Here is an 11,168-nt window from a genome sequence, read left to right as displayed (position 1 = left end):
GTCTTACCATCTATCGAGCCCCAGTCATGTTTTATCGGGTCCACAGCGCGTCCGCTAGGATATTTCTTCACATCTGTTGATGTGGAAAAAAGTAGCAGAGCGCAGTCTTTGGCGATGCCACGCCACACAGGACGGACCCGGGGTCTTACCTTCGCAGAGTTTTGCGGCATTCAGAGATTATTCGCGACTTTGGCGCTCTGAGAATATTTTGTCAAGTGCCTTGTTCGGCTGATGCAATGACCCATTTTGCGGGTTCTTCTATTTTTCTCTCGGGCTTGATGAGACAGCCGAATATATTGGTTCTTCTATATTGTCGGGTACATCACCGATGCTCTTGCTCGGAACAAATGACGAGTTAATGGACCCGAAGATTTGTCTATCCTTTTCTCTTTTCTTTCCTTTTTTTTTCCTTGATGATAATTTTGTCGAGTTCCTCCTTCAGGAAAAATTCTTCGAGTTCCTCCTTGAAGAAAATTTCTTCGAATTCCTCCTTCAGGAAAATTCCTTCGGGTCCTCTTTGAGGACAATTCTTTGGGTCCTCCCTGAGGACAATTCTTCGAGACCTCCTTGAAGATAATTCTTCGGGGACCTCCTTAAAGATAATTCTTCGAGACCTCCTTGAGGATAATTCTTCGGGACCTGTTCTTTCTTGAAGACAATTTCATCGAGTTCTCCCTGTAGACAATTTCGTCGGGTTCTCTCTTATATACTTTGAATTTTGCTTTCTCCTACACAAATAAACAAACTTTTTCTATCTTTTCCTTGACTCTCTTTTTCGCATGCGGTGTCAGATGCTCGGATTCGATGATATGTAAAGTGAATATATGCCGCGCAGCCCCCGAGCGTCGGGTGCGGCGAAAGTAAATGATAATCAACTTTATGTGAAATTAAGGAACACTTAGCTTATTGGGCACAACGGAGTTAATGCACGATGAGGTCTTCGAGTGCAGCGAAAAAGTCGAGTCGAAGTAGAAACCACCGAATTAGCGAAAGTGGATACCACCAAATTGTTGATGGAGAAATAGCCGAGCCCTCGAGCACTGCTGGGGTGATGTCATGATTGTTGCTTAGACGTCGTGTCACAGTTGTTACTCGGGGTGAAGTCGTTGTCGAGCCCCCGAGTATTATCCGTGTCGCCGAAAGAAGGCCATTAAGGATGAAATACTGAAGATGAAATCCGAGATGAAGTACTTGAGATGAATCCATATTAAAGATTAAACCATCAAATATGAATCACATATTGAAGATGAACCCGCCGATATCATAGAGGATGAATCCATTGACCCGAAGAATCTAGTATTAACCATAGAAGATGAATCCGTTGATATTATAGAGGATGAATCCATTGAACCGAAGAAAATAGTTCCAGTAATAACCATAGAAGATGAGTCCATTGGCCCGGAAACGCATCGGGTAATATTGTATAAGTGAACCAATAATAACCCAAAGAAAACCAATCCAGTAATCCGAAGAAAAATAAATCCACTGAGCCGAAGAAGATAACGCCACTAAGTCGAAGAAAATGATTCCACTGAGCCGAAGAAAATACTTTCACTGAGCCGGAGAAGATATATCCAGAGCCGAAGAAAAGAAATTCACCAAGTAACCGAATATATTTGTGGTAACGAAGTAATGACGCAGCCCCAGTGCTGGGTGAATTTGCTGTAATGATGTAATGGTGCAGCCCCCGAGTATTCGGGTGTGGCAAAAGTAAATAAATAAGTGAATCTTGGAGGAAGAGGAATACTTAGCTTTTTCATCGGGTACGACGGGGTCGTCGCTAGAGCAAGTCGTGCAGCTGGCATAGTCGATGTAGGCGCGCGACGCCTGGCCGGAAGTAGTAGATGAAGAAGATGCATCTGATGTGGCGGATCCACAACGGGCGAGCCCCCGAGTATATCAAGTCCGTGATGTCGTGTCCGCGACAGGCGAGCCCCCAGTGCGATGAGCGCTATCGACCCGGCAGAGTAGTCGAAGCTTTGTTTCAATCTGCAGTTATATTGTAGTGCGCAAGCTCGACCGCAAATAATAACTCGAGCCGAAAATATTTGGTCAAATAATTTTACAAATACTAATTAATTGGAAGTATAGCACCTGATATTTCTTATCGGACGACGAGTTCGCGACGAAGCACGATGCAGACTAAGTGGAGCGGCGTCTTCCGAAAGAAGTTGACGGAGCAGATGAAAAATGTCGGGAACCGCTGGCTCCTTGCAAGGCTTGATCGTTGCTTTTTTTTGTCCAATCCGTTGGATGCAAAATCTCATTGAGTAGTCTCCTTCGTTGCCCCAATTAATGGTTACGTGACTCAAGTTAATCTTTTTTGTTTCCTGACACAATTATCGGTTGCCCAAAGTTTATCTACTTCTTGAAAGATGTGAGCTGCTTCTCGACTTGATGGAGGACGCGAGGCTTTGCATGCTTGTCCACATCCAGGCCAGGAGTTTGAACGATTGGAATTCTGGCGAAACAGTCTGTGCCTGATACGGTAGGTGGCGCCGAGGAGAGATTGAGTCCGGCCGCTGCCGAACTATGGCGCGGATTGATTGATCGGATGCCATATGTTGTCGGATGGAGTTGGAGTTGATCCAGATGAAGTGCGGCGCGGACGAAGTAGAGCGACGTTTGGCGACAAGAAATTGATGGACATCTTCTAGTGCTTCAATGACATGACTCACGTAGAGTACAGCTTGATTTTCTAGCACACGTGCGTCAGCCGCTTGATAACGTGGACCATCGTTAGCTGCACGGTTATCACGGAATCTGCACAGCATATTACTTCAAGGATTGGATGGGATCAGCTACCGCCCCGAAGCTTTCTCCCAATCGATCTTTCAAGGCGCGTATAGGCAGGGCTGATGTAAATTGGGCGCGCCGCCGCTGCTTTGTTGAGGTTGATCGGTATACGCTGTTGATGATGATGAACATGACGGATCTCGCCCAGATAATAAAATCCAGTCGCCGCGATTCCCACAGACGGCGCCAATTGACGAGGGATCACCTCGGCAATGCCTACGTATTGTAGACTTGGGTTTCGGGAGAGAGCGACGATGGAGATTCCGGGAGCGAGATTAGGCACACGACGTACCCAGCTTCGGGTCCCCTCGGTGGAGGATCCCTACGTGCTGCTAGCAATCCAGTATATGATCATAGATGTGTTTACAGGGTGCCGCCGTAGGCGGAGCTATGTTGTCTATATTCTGTCTATATGTTCTCCCTTATTTCGGGTGCTCTGGCTAGCTTTATATATGCAACCAGCCTAGGGTTTTACAAGAGTCCTAGTCGACTACTTCTTCGGGTTGCCTTGTTGGGCCTTCTCCATATTGGGCCGAGCCGATCCAGGTATACCAATAATGGGTACCCGAAGGGTATACCCATTTCACCTAGTAAGCCTCTTGTATATATAACTAGCTTGTTGATTAATAGATGATCATGGTTTTGTGATCATGAACATTGGATGTTATTAATAATAAGGTTATGTCATTAGATGAATGATATAATGGACACACACCCAAATAAGCGTAGCATAAGATCACGTCATTAAGTTCAACTTGCTATTAGCTTCCGATACATAGTTACCTAGTCCTTCGACCATGAGATCATGTAAATCACTTATACCGGAAGGGTACTTTGATTACATCAAACGCCACTGCTTAAATGGGTTGTTACAAAGATGGGATTAAGTATTCGGAAAGTTTGAGTTGAGGCATATGGATCAAGAGTGGGATTTGTCCATCCCGGTGACGGATAGATATACTTTGGACCCTCTCGGTGGAATGTCGTCTGATTAGCTTGCAAGCATGTGACTGGTTCACAAGAGATGATATGCCACGGTATGAGTAAAGAGTACTTGTCGGTAACGAGGTTGAACAAGGTATGGAGATACCGATGATCGAACCTCGGACAAGTAAAGTATCGCGTGACAAAGGGAATCGGTATCGTATGTAAATGGTTCAATCGATCACTAAGTTATCGTTGAATGTGTGGGAGCCATTATGGATCTCCAGATCCCGCTATTTGTTATTGGTCGGAGAGGAGTCTCGACCATGTCTGCATAGTTCACGAACCGTAGGGTGACACACTTAAGGTTTGATGTCGTTTTAAGTAGATATGAAATATGGAATGGAGCTCGAATGTTGTTCGGAGTCTCGGATGGGATCCGAGACATCACGAGGAGGTTCGGAATGGTCCGGATAATAAGACTCATATATGGGAAGTCATTTTCCGGGGTTCGGAAAAAGTCCGGTGTTTTGACCGGAGCTTCTAGAAGGTTTTGGAAGGACCGGAATAGTCCAGAATATTGTGGAAGGTTCCGGAAGTGTCCGAGACGACCCGGGCTGTCTAAGGAAGTCCAGAGGGTTCCATAATAGGTGTATCCATGTTTTTCTTAAGGGTTAAGAAGTTTCCCCTAAGGCAGATTCGGATTTGGCAAAAGAGTCCTAGTTCTAGTAGGTTTCGGCTGACAGAAACCTACCAGAACTCTCCCAAACTTTGGGGGCAGGTCTTGGACGATCCAAGGACCTTTTCCACCTATAAAAGGAGGGCAAAGGGAGCCCCAAGGGGTGCACAAGTCGCAGCCCTAACTCCCTCTCCCCAAACCCTTGCCGCCCCTTCCTCCTCCTCCCTCTTGCACGGCTACGACGAAGCCCTGCAGGATTTCTCCACCACCACCGCCACCACACCGTCGTGTTGTCGGGATTCCGAGGTGGATCTACTACATCCGCTGCCCGCTGGAACGGGGAGAAGGACGTCATCATCAACACCGAACGTGTGACCAAGAATGGAGGTGCTGCCCGACTGTGGCACCGTCAAGATCTTCTACGCGCTTTTGAAAGCGGCAAGTGATCATCTTCTGCAACAACGAGATCTAATCTCGTAGGCTTTGGAAATCTTCGAGGGTTAGTCTCATGATCTTCTCGTTGCTACCATCTTCTAGTTTAGATCTTGGCTTGTTATTCGTTCTTGCGGTAGGAAATTTTTTGTTTTCTATGCTACGAATCCCATCAATGGTATCAGAGCCGTGTCTATGCATAGATTGGTTGCACGAGTAGAACACAATGGTTTTGTGTGCGTTGATGCTTTTGTTGTCTTTAGTTCGTGTACTTTGCATCTTGCAGGATGGTGGGATGAAGCGGCTCGGGCTAACTTTACATGACCGCGTTCATGAGATTTGCTCCACGCTTGACATGCAACTTGTATTGCATAAGTGGCTTTGCGGGTGTCTGTCTCTCCCACCATAGTGAAGATTCAATCTACTCTTTCTATTGACAACACTAGTATCACCGTTGTGGTTCATGTTCGTAGGTAGATTGGATCCTACTCGAAAACCCTAAACCACGTAAAATATGCAAACCAAATTAGAGGCGTCTAACTTGTTTTTGCAGGGTTTGGTGATGTGATATGGCCATGATGTGATGATGAATATGTATGAGATGATCATTATTGTATTGTTGCAACCGGCAGGAGCCTTATGGTTGTCTTTATATTTCATGTAGTAGTATTATTTCAAAGTAGTTGTAATAGTTGCTACATGTGGTGAACAACCATGAAGACGGCGCCATGGACCTTGACGCTATGCCGACGATGATGGAGATCATGCCCGTTGATGATGGAGATCATGTCCGTGCTTTGGAGATGAAGATCAAAGGCGCAAAGAATAAAGGGCCATATCATATCACATTATGAATTGCATGTGATGTTAATCCTTTATGCATCTTATCTTGCTTAGATCGCGACGGTAGCATTATAAGATGATCCCTCACATTAATATCAAGATAATAAAGTGTTCTCCCCTCGTATGCACCGTTGCTACAGTTCGTCGTTTTGAAGCATCTCGTGATGATCGGATGTGATAGATTCTACGTTCACATACAACGGGTGTAAGCCATGTTGTACACGCGGAAATACTTGGGTTTGTTTGACGAGCCTAGCATGTACAGACATGGCCTCGGAACACAGCAAACCGAAAGGTTGAACACGAGTCATATGGATGATATGATCAACATGTTGATGTTCACCATTGAAGCTACATCATCTCACGTGATGATCGGTTTTGGTGTAGTGGATATGGATCGTGTGCCACTAAACAACTATGATGGATGTTGTATTAAGTGGGAGTTCATTAGTAATTAGATTAAAACATGAACTAATTATCATGAACATAGTCTGAATAGTATTTTGAATTAAATTTGTAGAATTGACATTCGTTATCTACCATGCGCTAGTCTTGTAATTAAGATAGAAATACTGTTAAGTCTGACAAGAAACTTTACGGACTGGTACCGTATTGTTAAAGAATCAAGAAATGATTAAGTCCTATTGCAAACTTTTAGTAAACCTCACATTGCTGATTCAAAGAACAATGGTTTCAATTAGTACCTAAAATCATCTTGTCTCCTTGAAACTTAAAGTTCAAATCCGTTTGAAAAGTAAGGAGCTGGAAATTTTGTTTTCAGAAATAAGCGAGGTATGAGATATATGAGATATCTAAGACCTTATTGCAAGATGATAGAATATAATCTAGTGAGACTACATAAAATCATAAGTTTTATGGGAATGTACGAAGGTTGAAGACGCTAGATGTCCCAATCCTCCAACTATTTGGGCACTAACGATATTCGCATATCCATGAAGTGATCGTCCTTAGTATGCACCGTTGCTAAGACTCGTCATTTCGAAGCATCACGTGATGATCGGGTGTTAATGTGTTATAGATTCTATGTGTGCATACAACGGGTGCAAGCCAGATTTGCACATGTGAATACTAAGGTTAAACTTTACGAGCCTAGCATGTACATACATGGTCTCGGAAAGTCGTCATGATTTGATGGATAAAATTATGAGTGAAATTGTTCATCATATTAAAAGTTACTAATAGTGAAATTTGGAACACTTGTCATGTGATGATAAACTTCAAAGTAAGAACCTCAAGGTTATTGGTAATTGACCAATGGACCTAGAAGTTATTGAAGGTGAAGTGTTTTCTGAGAATGAGGAAAGCTAAAAGAGAAACTACAAAAGATTTTTGGCAGAAAGAAAGAAAAGACTAGAAAGTCTAGCTCAGGTGTATATAGATGATATACATGTTCTGAATGTATTTCTTGTTCGGTCACACAATGAAATTCTTGGGTATCTGTACCATATTGGTTGGTATGAAGTGTCATACAAAACAACGCAATACAAGAATACAATGGCCTAAGTGACTGACAAGGAATATGACAGGAATGCACGTCTGGAACAAAAATAAAGTGTTATTATGTTCGTCGTTGGCATTCTGTCTAGCTCTTCAGATTTATAATAAAGAACTTTATAATTGTTATTTTGTTCTGGTCAAATGAAAACAATGAGTTGTTCAAGTTTTGACAGTATTCCATGTACGATGGATAAGTTATTATAAATCTTTATGGTGAAAAACACATGCATAACACTGACGCTAAAATGCCATAAGGCAAATGATTTGAATTCCACTCATTTGTGGAACCGCCATTTAGGTCATGTTAGAAAGGAACGCATGAAGAAACTCCATGCAGATGGATTTTTGGAGTCATTTGATTTTTGAATCGTTTGGCACTTGCAAATCTTTTCTAAAAGAGAATGACTGAAATACCGTTCATAGGCTAAGAGTTGAACGGGCAACTAACTTAGTGGAAACATGCATGATGATGTATGTGGTTCACTAGACATAGTTGTGTACGGGAGATTCTTCTACTTCATGAAAACTTCCAACAATGAATTGAGTATATATATGTGGATATATTTATTCGATAAGGAAGAAGTTTGAAACATTTGAATGAATTCAAATAAATTTCAGCATGAAGTGGAAATCATCGTAATAGAAAAGTCAAATATCTATGATTGGATCATGGTGGAAATATTTGAATTACGAGTTTTAGCGAACATCTAAGAGAGTTATGAAATTGTTCTACAACTCACGTTTCTTGGAGTATCATAGTGATGATGGAGTATCCGAGAGATGTATCCAAACCTTGTTGGGTCAATGATGAGATAAAATAAAATGATGCCATTATATTTTTGTGAATTATGCTTTAGTGACTGATACGTCTCCGACGTATCGATAATTTCTTATGTTCCATGCCACATTATTGATGATATCTACATGTTTTATGCATACTTTATGTCATATTTATGCATTTTCCGGCACTAACCTATTAACGAGATGTCGAAGAGCCTGTTGCTGTTTTCTGCTATTTTTGGTTTCAGAAATCCTAGTAAGGAAATATTCTCGGAATTGGACGAAATCAACGCCCAGGGGCCTATTTTTGCACGAAGCTTCCAGAAGACCGGAGGGGAGACGAAGTGGGGCCACGGGGCGCCGCCACACTAGGGCGGCGCGGCCTAAGGGGGGCCCACGCGGCCCTAGCGTGTGGGGCCCCCATGACTCTCCCGACTCCACCCTTCCGCCTACTTAAAGCCTTCATCGCGAAACCCCCAGTACCGAGAGCCACGATACGGAAAACCTTCCAGAGACACCGCCGCCGCCAATCCCATCTCGGGGGATTCAGGAGATCGCCTTCGGCACCCTGCCGGAGAGGGGAATCATCTCCCGGAGGACTCTTCACCGCCATGGTCGCCTCCGGAGTGATGTGTGAGTAGTTCACCCCTGGACTATGGGTCCATAGCAGTAGCTAGATGGTCGTCTTCTCCTTATGTGCTTCATTGTCGGATCTTGTGAGCTGCCTAACATGATCAAGATCATCTATCTATAATGCTATATGTTGTGTTTGTCGGGATCCGATGGATAGAGAATACTATGTTATGTTGATTATCAATCTATTACCTATGTGTTGTTTATGATCTTGCATGCTCTCCGTTATTAGTAGAGGCTCGGCCAAGTTTTTACTCTTAACTCCAAGAGGGAGTATTTATGCTCGGTAGTGGGTTCATGCCTCCATTAAATGCGGGACGGTGACGAGAAAGTTCTAAGGTTGTGGATGTGCTGTTGCCACTAGGGATAAAACATTGATGCTATGTCCGAGGATGTAGTTATTGATTACATTACGCACCATACTTAATGCAATTGTCCGTTGTTTACAACTTAATACTGGAGGGGTTCGGATGATAACTCTGAAGGTGGACTTTTTAGGCATAGATGCATCTTTGGATAGCGGTCTATGTACTTTGTCGTAATGCCCAACTAAATCTCACTATACTTATCATATCATGTATGTGCATGGTCATGCCCTCTCTATTTGTCAATTGCCCAACTGTAATTTGTTCACCCAACATGCTATTTATCTTATGGGAGAGACACCTCTAGTGAACTGTGGACCCCGGTCCATTCTTTTACATTGAATACAATCTACTTGCAATACTTGTTCTACTTGTTTTCTCGCAAACAATCATCATCCACACTATACATCTAATCCTTTGTTACAGCGAGCCGGTGAGATTGACAACCTCACTGTTTCGTTGGGGCAAAGTACTTTGGTTGTGTTGTGCAGGTTCCACGTTGGCGCCGGAATCCCTGGTGTTGCGCCGCACTACATCCCGCCGCCATCAACCTTCGACGTGCTTCTTGGCTCCTACTGGTTCAATAACCTTGGTTTCTTACTGAGGGAAAACTTACTGCTGTGCGCATCACACCTTCCTCTTGGGGTTCCCAACGAACGTGTGTATTACACGCCATCAAGCATATTTTCACGGCGCCGTTGCCGGGGAGATCAAGACACGCTGCAAGGGAGTCTCCACAATCCAATCTCTTTACTTTGTTTTTGTCTTGCTTTATTTTATTTACTTTCTTGTTTGCTGCACTAAATCAAAACACAAAAAAATTAGTTGCTAGTTTTACTTTATTTACTGTCTTGTTCTCCATATCAAAAACACAAAAAAAAATTAGTTACTTGCATTTATTTTATCTAGTTTGCTTTATTTACTACTGCTAAAATGGGTACTCCTGAAAATACTAAGTTGTGTGACTTCACAACCACAAATAATAATGATTTCTTATGCACACCTATTGCTCCACCTGCTACTACGGTGAGAATTCTTTGAAATTAAACCCGCTTTACTTGAATCTTGTTATGAGAGAGCAATTTTACGGTGTTAGTTACGATGATGCTGCTGCCCATCTTAATAATTTTGTTGAACTATGTGAAATGCAAAAGTATAAGGATGTAGATGGTGACATTATAAAATTAAAATTGTTTCCTTTCTCCTTAAGAGGAAGAGCTAAAGATTGGTTGCTATCTCTGCCTAGAAATAGTATTGATTCATGGACTAAATGTAAGGATCTTTTATTGGTAGATATTATCCTCCCGCTAAAATTATATCTTTGAGAAGTAGCATAATGAATTTTAAGCAATTAGATAATGAACATGTTGCTCAAGCATGGGAGAGAATGAAATCTTTGGTAAAGAATTGCCTAACCCATGGACTGACTACTTGGATGATCATCCAAACCTTTTATGCAGGATTGAATTTTTCTTCGCGGAACCTATTGGATTCAGCTGCTGGAGGTACCTTTATGTCCATCACTCTTGGTGAAGCAACAAAGCTTCTTGATAATATGATGATTAATTACTCTGAATGGCACACGGAAAGAGCTCCACAAGGTAAGAAGGTAAATTCCGTCGAAGAAACCTCTTCCTTGAGTGATAAGATTGATGCTATTATGTCTATGCTTGTGAATGATAGGACTAATGTTGATCCTAATAATGTTCCGTTAGCTTCATTGGTTGCTCAAGAATAACATGTTGATGTAAACTTCATTAAAAATAATAATTTCAACAACAATGCTTATCGGAACAATTCTAGTAATAACTATAGGCCATATCCTTATAATAATGGTAACGGTTATGGTAATTCTTATGGGAATTCTTACAACAATAATAGGAACACACCCCCTGGACTTGAAGCTATGCTTAAAGAATTTATTAGTACACAAACTGCTTTTAACAAATCTGTTGAAGAAAAGCTTGGGAAAATTGATATACTTGCTTCTAAAGTCGATAGTCTTGTTGTTGATGTTGATCTTTTAAAATTGAAAGTTATGCCTAATAAGGATATTGAAAATAAAATTGTTACTACAGCAAATGCCATCCAAGTTAGAATTAATGAGAATATAAGATTGATGGCCGAATTGCATGCTAGGTGGGAAAAAGAAGAAAATGCTAAAGAAGATAATATAGCTAAAGTTTGGACTATTACCA

The sequence above is a fragment of the Lolium rigidum genome, chromosome 1 (assembly GCF_022539505.1).
Source record: "Lolium rigidum isolate FL_2022 chromosome 1, APGP_CSIRO_Lrig_0.1, whole genome shotgun sequence".
In the NCBI taxonomy this organism is placed as follows: domain Eukaryota; kingdom Viridiplantae; phylum Streptophyta; class Magnoliopsida; order Poales; family Poaceae; genus Lolium; species Lolium rigidum.
Note: the sequence above shows the minus strand (reverse complement) of the source record.